Source organism: Papaver somniferum, chromosome 1 (assembly GCF_003573695.1).
Source record: "Papaver somniferum cultivar HN1 chromosome 1, ASM357369v1, whole genome shotgun sequence".
Classification (NCBI taxonomy): domain Eukaryota; kingdom Viridiplantae; phylum Streptophyta; class Magnoliopsida; order Ranunculales; family Papaveraceae; genus Papaver; species Papaver somniferum.
In genome coordinates this window covers 162,754,383-162,764,712 of record NC_039358.1, presented here as the reverse complement: position 1 = coordinate 162,764,712, position 10,330 = coordinate 162,754,383, and positions in this window count along the sequence as shown.

The window sequence follows — 10,330 nt, the reverse complement described above, 5'->3', positions numbered from 1 at the left end:
TGAGCATCTAACCTCTCCTGTGGATTTCAAAATTTACCAAACTCCATTGCACTTATGGGATGGATGGATGAAATATATGCTCGGCAGTGATCACGTTAGGGATAATCTTGGAAAGTGTAGCTGCATTGTTGATTCGTCCTTGACTTTAAGTTATTTGGTGTCTGGAAGGCTTATTCTTTCCTTTTTGATTGTGATGATGATATGTTGTGGATGCTTGTATGGTCGAAATCTTCTGGAGTCGTTGGGGTGAAGTAGATGAGCTGAGAGGCGTTTCGTTGCCGGCGTGCTGCTATCAAGTCTTCAAGAACTTCATTCCAACCGACATACTTTAAACCACCTTCTGAATCTTGGACTATTGTATCGAATGGGACGCGATGAACAGTCCCCAGTTACACTTCTGTCTGGTCATAGATCCAATGGCGTGGCCGGATATGTGAATATCTCTGTGGCGTGCTTCTGGAGTCTTTGATGCACGTGTATGGCTTCATGTTGAGAAATTCCTGCTACTCGTAAAGCTTCGAAAGTGATGATGTTGACATCAGAAATAACCTGGTTGAGGGAAGTGAAGGCATCCCATGCTCGTAGTCCCCATGTGTAATTATCCTGAGCCCATTTTCTCGTGGAAGATGTGCTTTTACTGCATTCGCTGGTAAGGTGGTGACTGCGTTTAAAATTTTAAACCTGAAGGAGGCTTCAGTCCCCAAGTGTATCCTACTTTGTTAGAGCATAGCTCGGTTGAACCCACCAAGCGTTGGTATGTCAAGTTTGGTTGTCATATTTTAGTGAATCAAAACTCATTTAAAGAGTCGCTTGATTATGTACTAGAGTCAACTTCATATAGGTTAGCTTGAAAGTATTAGGATATGAGACATTACAAGTATTGCGAAGACTTGAAGAAGTAAGAAGCTACAACGACAACATCATCCTTCCACTTGAGGTTAGTGATATTTGACTTGAACTGTTTCATTCCCTAACGTATCTTTCAAGTCGTTCATATTGAAAACAAAACTGCAAAGCATGAACACTCTAGTTAGATATAGTATTAAGGAATACAAAGAGGTTTATTGCTTAACCATTAAACTTTGTAGATAAGACATCGATATAATCGTTTAAATGCTATTGTGATTATGTATGGGTATGAGGTGAGGATTTCATTCTAGGAAACAATGTTTTACATGTGTTTTAAGGAAGTAAATTCATGAACTTGTTTTGTGAATCGAAAAGGAAATCGCCAGGTGTTATTGGTATTGTTATTCATTGCATATCTTGTGAACAACCAATATGTGTGATTAGTATAACCGCTCATGACTTGTTTATGTTCTTGATAAAACTATTCACAAAGGCCTGACTTTTGTATTGGTATGACTTTTATTAGTGAAACCGATCTTAATTAATCACCTGAGATGGTATGATCGATTTTGTGGTATTGGTAAGACCGACTCTGGGTAAAGGGGAACCGATCCTAGTAAGAGGTGCAACCTATCACAAAGGGGAATCGATCCTTGTATGAGATGCAACAAGTTTTTAGCAGAAAGGGGAACCGATCTTGTGACTATTAATTTTCCCATAGTCTACGTAATGTAAACAACTCAAAGGATCGAGTATTATGTAGTAATGATACCTCTGTTTAACTAACAATGCTAAGTAATAAAAGATATCTAAGATCACGATAATAACAAAGAATGCAAATATAATGTAAATGTACTAAGTTATCATGAGACACGAGAGATTACGTGGTTCGACTTTTGTCTACATCCACGGGGTAATGAGTGATTTGTTTTTATTAAGTTGTGGTGGTTACAAAGATCTTAAATGCTTCCCAAAGTAATAGAGAGAACTCAAGTTGAAGTAAATACTTAAGTTCTAAACATTAAAGAGGTATAAGCTTAAGACTAGATCTTCTTCTCCTATATATTGAATTCCCTTCGTTTGTTGGTGAAGCTTGGTATTTACAACCCCTTCTGCTCCAGGTATATCTTTGCTATCTTTGGATCCATCGTTCGCTGATATACCTTCCGTACAAATGGTACCTTTGTTCACCGCGCTCTTCTTCCAGTCGGACTCTGCCACCTCAGCTGACCCACGTTCCTTCGGGAACTTCCCAGCCTCAGTACAGATTGTACCTTCGTTCACCGCTAACCTTTGCCAGTCAGATTCCACCACGTCATTTCTCTCCACGTGCTTTGGTTATGCGTGTAGATAAGAGATTTATGCATTTGATGCTGATTAGATACGTCATCTACCTCTGTCCCTTCGCCAGCTGCCCCTCTCTAGACTAGGCTTTACTTTTTCTATCCTGGCCGTCGAGGTATCCCTTCTTGGGATGAGATAAAGCAGATATGCGAAGGTATCTTCTACTATTCAGGTTTCTCTGTATAGCGAGGGCTACACATTTATCTTGTATGCGACCACTAAGATCGTGACACGTGCTCCGCAGAATATTGGTATTCACAGTTTGCCTCTTTTCTTTCATATTCTACCCTTTGGTAGGATTGGAAGAAAAACTCCCGTAACGCCGCCATTATTGCATGTATCGATTGGGTGGTCCCCACATGTCCTTTCATGCAATAACTTCCCTTAAATGTCGGACATCCAAATTTTTGGATTCTCCAACCGCCTATAAGAAGAGAATAAAGAGGAGTAATTTTCATTAACTCCTTTTTTTCCCTTCGAACTGTCGCTCCCCACCTCTTTCTCAGAGATTTCTTCCATTTTCAACTGTTGGTCTTCCCTTCGATTCTCCAAGACTTCTAGTTCAACACACGATCATCATATACAAGTAAGTGATACTTTGGTTCTTCTCTGTTTGTTCGGATTTTCATCATGGATTCGCTCTGCTTCGAGTTTGGTTAATTGTTGTTGAACGCCATTGATGTTCTTGGATGTTTGCATGCGGTATTTGAAGCTTTTGCTGTGTTCTTGTGTTGTTTAAAAACATGGGTTTGCTCCTTTTCGTGTTTTTTCACCATGAATGTATCATGATTGCTCCATGTCTGCAAGATTTTAAATGTGTTGATCGACCATGTTTTTCACTTCTTTGGGAGGACGAAATTGTTTCCCCTGGTTGGTTTTTGCTAAACCCATGCCCAAAGTACCATCATTTTTCCCCAACTTCATTTTTGGGCCGACTGTAAATTTGGCCAGCCATTGTTGATGTGTTGTTCTTCCTGCTGGTGTTAGGGATCATGAGACTTCCGAAGAAGCCTACGCGGAAGGACCGGAGACCATCTTCGTCTACTGATCCACCTCCGCGGATGGATCATCCTGATGCTACGCCTTCTCCACCTCTTGAGGATTCTGAGGTACCTGCTGGTACTGAAGTGGATGTGGATCCTGAGGTTGATGAGGCCCCTGAGGTTAAAGAGGTTGTTGTTGAGGATCTTCCTCCTCCTCCACCTCATTATGAGCTTCAAAGGTTGCAACTACGTGACAAATATAGCTATGCTCACTTGTCTTTAGCTGAGATCGCTAAGTCCTTTCGCCTCCATAAATTTGATATCTCCTTTGTCGAAGGCCCTGATGTTCTCACCGAATCCATGATTCGAAGTTTTCCATATGATGAGAACAACCTCTTGATCAGTGTTGGCCAGTTGGCCGCGGGTATGCTTCTGCCTTTGTTTAGTAGAAAAGATCCCTTATACTATGATGTTTTGTCTACCAGGGATGACCGGTGAACAAGACCAAGGTTCGAGGGGTCATGCAGTATACTGGCAATTTCTGGCGTGCCCTTCGTGAGTGCTGGTACCGTAGTAAGGGAAAGACTACTCTGAAGTCTTATGACCCTTTTGCAGCTGAAAGGTATAAGCAAGAGGATTATACCCCTGCTAACTTCAATGCCACATACGCTGATGCTATTCAGAAAACTAATCTTCTTCCTTGGAGCATCGGCCCTCGTCGTATCCATGTTACTTTTAAGCAGATCAGAGAGGGTAACAACCTTCGTCTGCTGGAGGAGATCGATAAGACTGGTTTGACTGTTATCCATTATTCTGCTAATTTATCTTTGCAAAAGCCCGATTTTATCTGTCTTGATCATGATGATCGATGGGCTTGTACTCCGCTTCGTGTGGTGGGTCCTTGGGCCTACGGTTTTACTACCGCAGATCCTAACGTCCCTCGTGTAGCTTTATCCTTGCCTGAGAAGTATGATGGGTATCAGCCTTGGGTTTTCAACCCTGCCGCTTCTCACGAGGTAACCTCTGCTTTCTTTGGAGGTTTTTCATTTCATATTTTGCTTTGCAGTCTTTGTTTGGTATTCTGATGGCTTTCTTTTGTAGTCTGCCCCTGCTTCTTCTGCCGGAACTGCCCCAGGTTCCGCTGCTAGGACTGCTCCGGGTTCTGCTGGTAATTCCGTAGCCACCAGGATTAGGAAAAGAAAGGATTCGGCTGAAGAAGATACGCCAACTCCTGCGGAGGTAAGGATCATAGCCATACCTTTGTGTTTGTAGGTTCCTTAGTATCTTGACCCTGATCCTTAGCTAGCGCATGTGTTTTTCCACAGTCTTCCAAGAGAAAAGGAAAGTTGAAGGCTGTTATTGATATTGAGGAATCCGATGAGGATCTCAAGGCTGGTGAGGAGGTGCCATATGACGAATATAGGGAGGATATTGAGGACACCGGCCTCACTCCTCATCTGGATGATATTGAGGAAGATTTTTCCAAGAATAGCCCCAGTCCTATCCGTGCTGGATCAGTGGAGGGTGAAAACCTCCCAGTTGGTGGTGAGGCTTTATTGGTGAGCCCGGTTAGTGTTCAAGTTCATACTCCTATGTTGTTTCCAAAGGTACCTTCGTTTTCTGCCCCTAGCGGTGCACTGCCTATTGTCTCGGCTGCTACTGGTGTTGTGGTTGTATCTTCCAAGAGTTTTACTTCGTCTCCTGCTACTTCACTTTAATCGAGCGGTTTGTTTGCTAAGGGTGTTACCCCTATGGTGAGGGTTAGTAGATCAAACTCTCAGCCGAAGAAGAAGGTTGTGGTTTCACTGGCCAGCTTCTCCTTCAATGCTACGCCCACCTCATTAGGGAGCGCTCAATCTGTTTCTACTGGCCTTGTTAGCAAGGCTGTTGGACCTCCGCCCTTGTCACCAGATTGGACCGCACTGGGAAATCTTCCTTCTGCTGGTGATATGGACTTAGGTGGTGCTCAAGCTCCCTATTCGGTCCCTAGCTCATCCACCATGCCGTCTCTTCGTCGTGGTGAGGGATCAGTACTCGTGCCCCATGCTCGTTCTCAAGCGATTGGTGGAGTTGTTGCTGAGTCCGGGAAGGGTAAGCTGCCTGAGGGTTTGAGCCTTGGTAGTTCTGATGATGCCATTCTTGAAGCCATTCTGCGGGATTCAAAAGGTCCCTTTTCTGCTGAGGTTGATCGTCATCACCTGGCTAGTTCTTTTGAGGTAGCTTCGCATTTGGATGTGATGTCCTGAAAAAGCGTGGGTCTAACAACACCACCCAATATTTCGATTAGCAATCTGTATGGACTAACTCCAAAAAACTTTCTAGAGAATCAACTAGACAGTCAGACTCAATCTAGATAAAAGTATCTCAATGAGTTAATATCTCTCTCTTTTTTTGATTCACTCAAGCTAATAGAAATCAGCGATTCCTAATCAAACACAAGGAATAACTTGGACGGTACCAAAGACCAATGTCCAAGGATCAATCAATATCAATCAACAACCAAAGGTCGGATTTCCAATTGATTGATTCAAACGCACAACATGTATTATTTCAATTATATAAACAAATATAATGCGGAAATAAAAATAACACAGACACCATAATTTTGTTAACGAGGAAACCGCAAATGCATAAAAACCTCGGGACCTAGTCCAGATTGAATACACACTGTATTAAGCCGCTACAGACACTAGCCTATTCCAAGCTAACTTCGGACCGGACTATAGTTGAACCCCAATCAGTCTCCCACTGATCCAAGGTACAGTTGTATTCCCTACGCCTCTGATCTCAGCAGGATACTGCGCACTTGATTCTCTTAACTGATCTCACCCACAACTAAGAGTTGCTACAACCCAAAATCGCAGGCTTTAACAATAAACAAATCTGTCTCACACAGACAAGTCTATCAAAGGATCAATCTGTCTCCCACAGAAAAACCCTAAAAGTTTTTGTTCCGTCTTTTGATAATAATCAAGGTGAACAGGAACCAATTGATGATCCGGTCTTATATTACCGATGAACAACCTAGATTAATCAATCACCTCACAACAATCTTAATCGTATGGTAGCTAAACAAGATGTCGTGGAATCACAAACGATGAGACGAAGGTGTTTGTGATTACTTTTTATATCTTGCCTATCGGAGAACTCTCACGATCTCAAGCCAATCAATATGATTGTACTGTTACGATAGAAGATGTAAGATCAGATCACACAACTACGATAAAAGTAGTATCGGTCTGGCTTCACAATCCCAATGAAGTCTTTAAGTCGTTAACCTGGTTTTAGAAGAAGAAAACCAAAGGTTAAAGGAGAAACGACTCTAGCACGCAAACTAGTATCACACGTAAGGTGTGGGGATTAGTTTTGCACAATACTAGATGTCTCCTTTATATGGGATTTCAAATCATGGTTTTGACTTAGTTACAAAGCAATCAATATTCACTGTTAGATGAAAACCTGATTTAGATTCAAGCTAATATTTCTCAACTGTTAGATCGAAAACTTAGCTTGTCATACACAAATGACTGTATGCTTCTAGGTTTGTTAACCGCACCCAAACGTGTACATTGTTCAACAATATTCTACCCAAAGAGGTTAACCATATGAGTGTTTCATACCAACCATGTTCTTCTTCAACATAACTAGTTCAATTGACTCAAATGAACTAGTTAAGAAGTTGTTCAATTGCAAGGAAATCTTATGTAACTACACAAGACAAAATTGAAGCAAAGATGATTTGATTCACTCGAATCGGTTCATGAACTTTAATAGCCACAGTTTGCAAATGCATTCCTTAGTCTTTTAAGATTAAGTTCAGAAATCATCTTTAGATGTATAACCTTCTCAAGTTCGCAGACTAGGTTCGCGGATTTAAGATACCGGATAGAGTTTACAAACTCCAGCAGAAATTCTCGGGTTCGGGAACTACGCCGGTTCGCGGACTGGGTTCGTGGACTTGGCTCACGCAAGTAGTTTGTCAACTCCAGCAGAAATTCTCGGGTTTGAGAACTTCTGCAGTTCGCGGATTTGGCACTTGCCATACTTCCGGTTCTCTTGATCAACAAAGTTCGAAAATTTCGGTTCAAGGAATCAATTGGTTATGTAATCTAAACTCTCATTCCAATAATTGAAAAATTCTTAGAGGAAGTTATATAGTTGTTACACTATTTCTCGTCAAAGCAATTTTCAAAGTGATTGAAACATTCATGACTTTCGTCACTAGGTAAAGATAAACTTGGTCGAAGCGAAAATCTTACCAACACATATTTCGAGATATAGATAGGCGAGGTATACTCGGCTCGAAATACCAAATGTGTATGATCTAGTCTATATATATAACATACGACTTTTGTCTCAAAGAGTGGGAGGTAGAATAGATAGAATTTTGAGTGACAAATTAGTTCAAGTCTCCACATACCTTTTCTTCGAGAAGTTCCACCGGTTCCTTGAGTAGATCTTCTACTTGTATGATGAATCGCCATGAAGTCCTTGACCTCAACTACACTTACTATCCTAGTCCGAGACATATCTATAAGAGACTAGAAATCAAGACTTATAGTTTTGATCACTAACATTGACAAACATGCTTGAGATAGCAACGCATGCGATTTTGACCGAGCAGTGCTCTAACAATCTCCCCCTTTGTCAATTTTAGTGACAAAACTATCAATCCATATGGAATACAAAATAGATAATGAAACTTTAGTAGCTCCTATTTCACATGTCTAATCTTCAACGTTCCTCGAAATCTTCGTCACTTCCAAGTACTCCAATGATCCCAAAGGTTGTAAGTTTAGCATCACCATTGTTGAAGATCCGTAGCTATAACAATGAGAAAGCATCGGTCTCGATCATTGTTATACAGTGTCATAGTATTATTACACAGTGTCAAAGTACAATTGTATCACAACTTCAAAAATAATACTATGGTGATATGTATCACTCCCCCTTAGTCAATACTCCATCTCACATGAAAACCACTCCCCCTTACACAATGATCCGAAAACCATATGTATTTGTAGTGTGAGCTACATATTAATTCTCCCCTTTTTGTCAATAAAATTGGCAAAGGTACAAGAACAGGATCATAATGAAATTTCCGTAAGAGACATTTCATGACTGAGAGAAATAAACACACACATCATCTTATTTATATGCAATCATATAGCCGAAGCTAACAACATTCATCAAGGAGTTTAAAGATACAAGATAACCCCTCTAAAATTCCACAGTCGCACACCCCTCAAGATATGACCATTAAGCACAAGTTCAAAAGAACTCTCCCCCATTAGATGTTGTCAGAGCATAGCTCGGTCAACCTCGCATGTGTTTCTATCTCAAGCATGTTTATCAATGTTAGTGATCAAAACTATAAGTCTTGATCTATAGCCTACATAGCTAAGTCTCGTACTAGGATAGAAAAGTGTAGTTGAGCTCAAGGACTTCATGGCGATTCATCATACAACGACGAAGATCTATACAAGGAACCGTGGAACTTCATCAACAAAAAGGTATGTGGAGACTTGAACTTATCTATCACTCAAAAGTCTATCTCTTCTATCTCCAACTTCTTATGAGACAAAAGTCGTATGCTATATAGACTAGATCATACACATTTGTCATTTCGAGCTGAGCATTCATTGCTTATCTTTTATCTCAAAATTGTGTGTTGGTAAAGCGTTTTGCTTTGATCAAGTTTATCTTTACCTAGTGATGAAAGTCATGAAAAGTTTCAATCACTTTGAGAATTGCCCTGACGTAAATCGGTCTGTGAATAATGGCTACGCAGCGTCCTCTGAGAATGTCTCAATGATTGAAATGAGAGTTTAGATTACATAACCATGTATTCCTTGAACCGAAGTTTTCGAACTTTGTTGATCAAGAGAAATCGGGAGGATTATGGAATTGGCTTGCCAAGTCCGCGAACTGTCGGAAGTTCTCGACCGAGATTTTTTGCTGGATTTTCCAAAACCTGTTTGTGTGCTAAGTTCGCGAACTCAGTCCGCGAACCCAGTCCCCGAACTGGAGGAAGTTCTCAACCGAGAATTTCTGCTGAGTTTGGAAAACTTAACCAATTAACTTAAGTCCGCGAACTTGTTTGTGAACTTAAGAGGTTATGATCTAAAGATGTGCTCTGAACATGAAACATTAAATTACTAAGGAATTCTTTATGCAAACCGTGGCTATAATGTTCATGAGCTGATTCAATCGAATCGATTCATCTTTGTTTCAATTGTGTCTTGTGTAGTTACATAAGATCTCATAGCAGTTGAACAACTCTTTAGCTAGTTCATTTGAGTCAATTGAACTAGTTATGGTGAAGAAGAACAAGGTTAATATGAAATGCTCATATGGTTAATCTTTTGGGTTACTATGTTGAACCAACATACACGTACACGGTTGGGAATGGTTTTCACGAATCCAATAAACGTCTACCCAAGAGTGTGTGACAAGATAAGTTTTCGATCTAACGGTTGAGAAATATTAGCTTGAATCTAAATCAGTTTTTCATCTAACGGTGAATAAGGATTGCTTTGTACCTAAGGCAAAACCCTGATTTGAAGGCTATATAAAGGAAACATCTAGCATTGTGCAAAACTAATCCCCACATGTCTGTGTGCTACTCGTGCGCCCGCTAGAGTCAATCTCCATTAACCTTTGATTTTCTTCTCTAAAATCAGGTTAACGACTTAAAGACTTTATTGGGATTGTGAAGCCAGACCGATACTACTTTATCGTAGTTGTGTGATCTGATCTTGCATCTTATATCGTACGAGTACAATCGATTGATTGTCTTGAGATCGTGAGAGTTCTCCGATAGGAAAGATAAATAAGTCACAAACATCTTCGTCTCACTGTTTGTGATTCCTCGATAATCCGCTTGTGTAGTCAGGAAGGATTGTAGAGAGGTGATTGATTAATCTAGGCTGTGCTTCGGGAATATAAGACCGGATTATCAATTGGTTCCTGTTCACCTTGATTTTATATCAAAAGATGGAACAATACCTAGGGTTTATCTGTGGGAGACAGATTTATCCTTTGATAGACTTTTCTGTGTGAGACAGATCTGTTTATTATCAAGTCTGTGATTTTGGGTTTCATCAACTCTTGGTTGTGGGTGAGATCAGCTAAGGAAATCAAGTGCGCAGTAT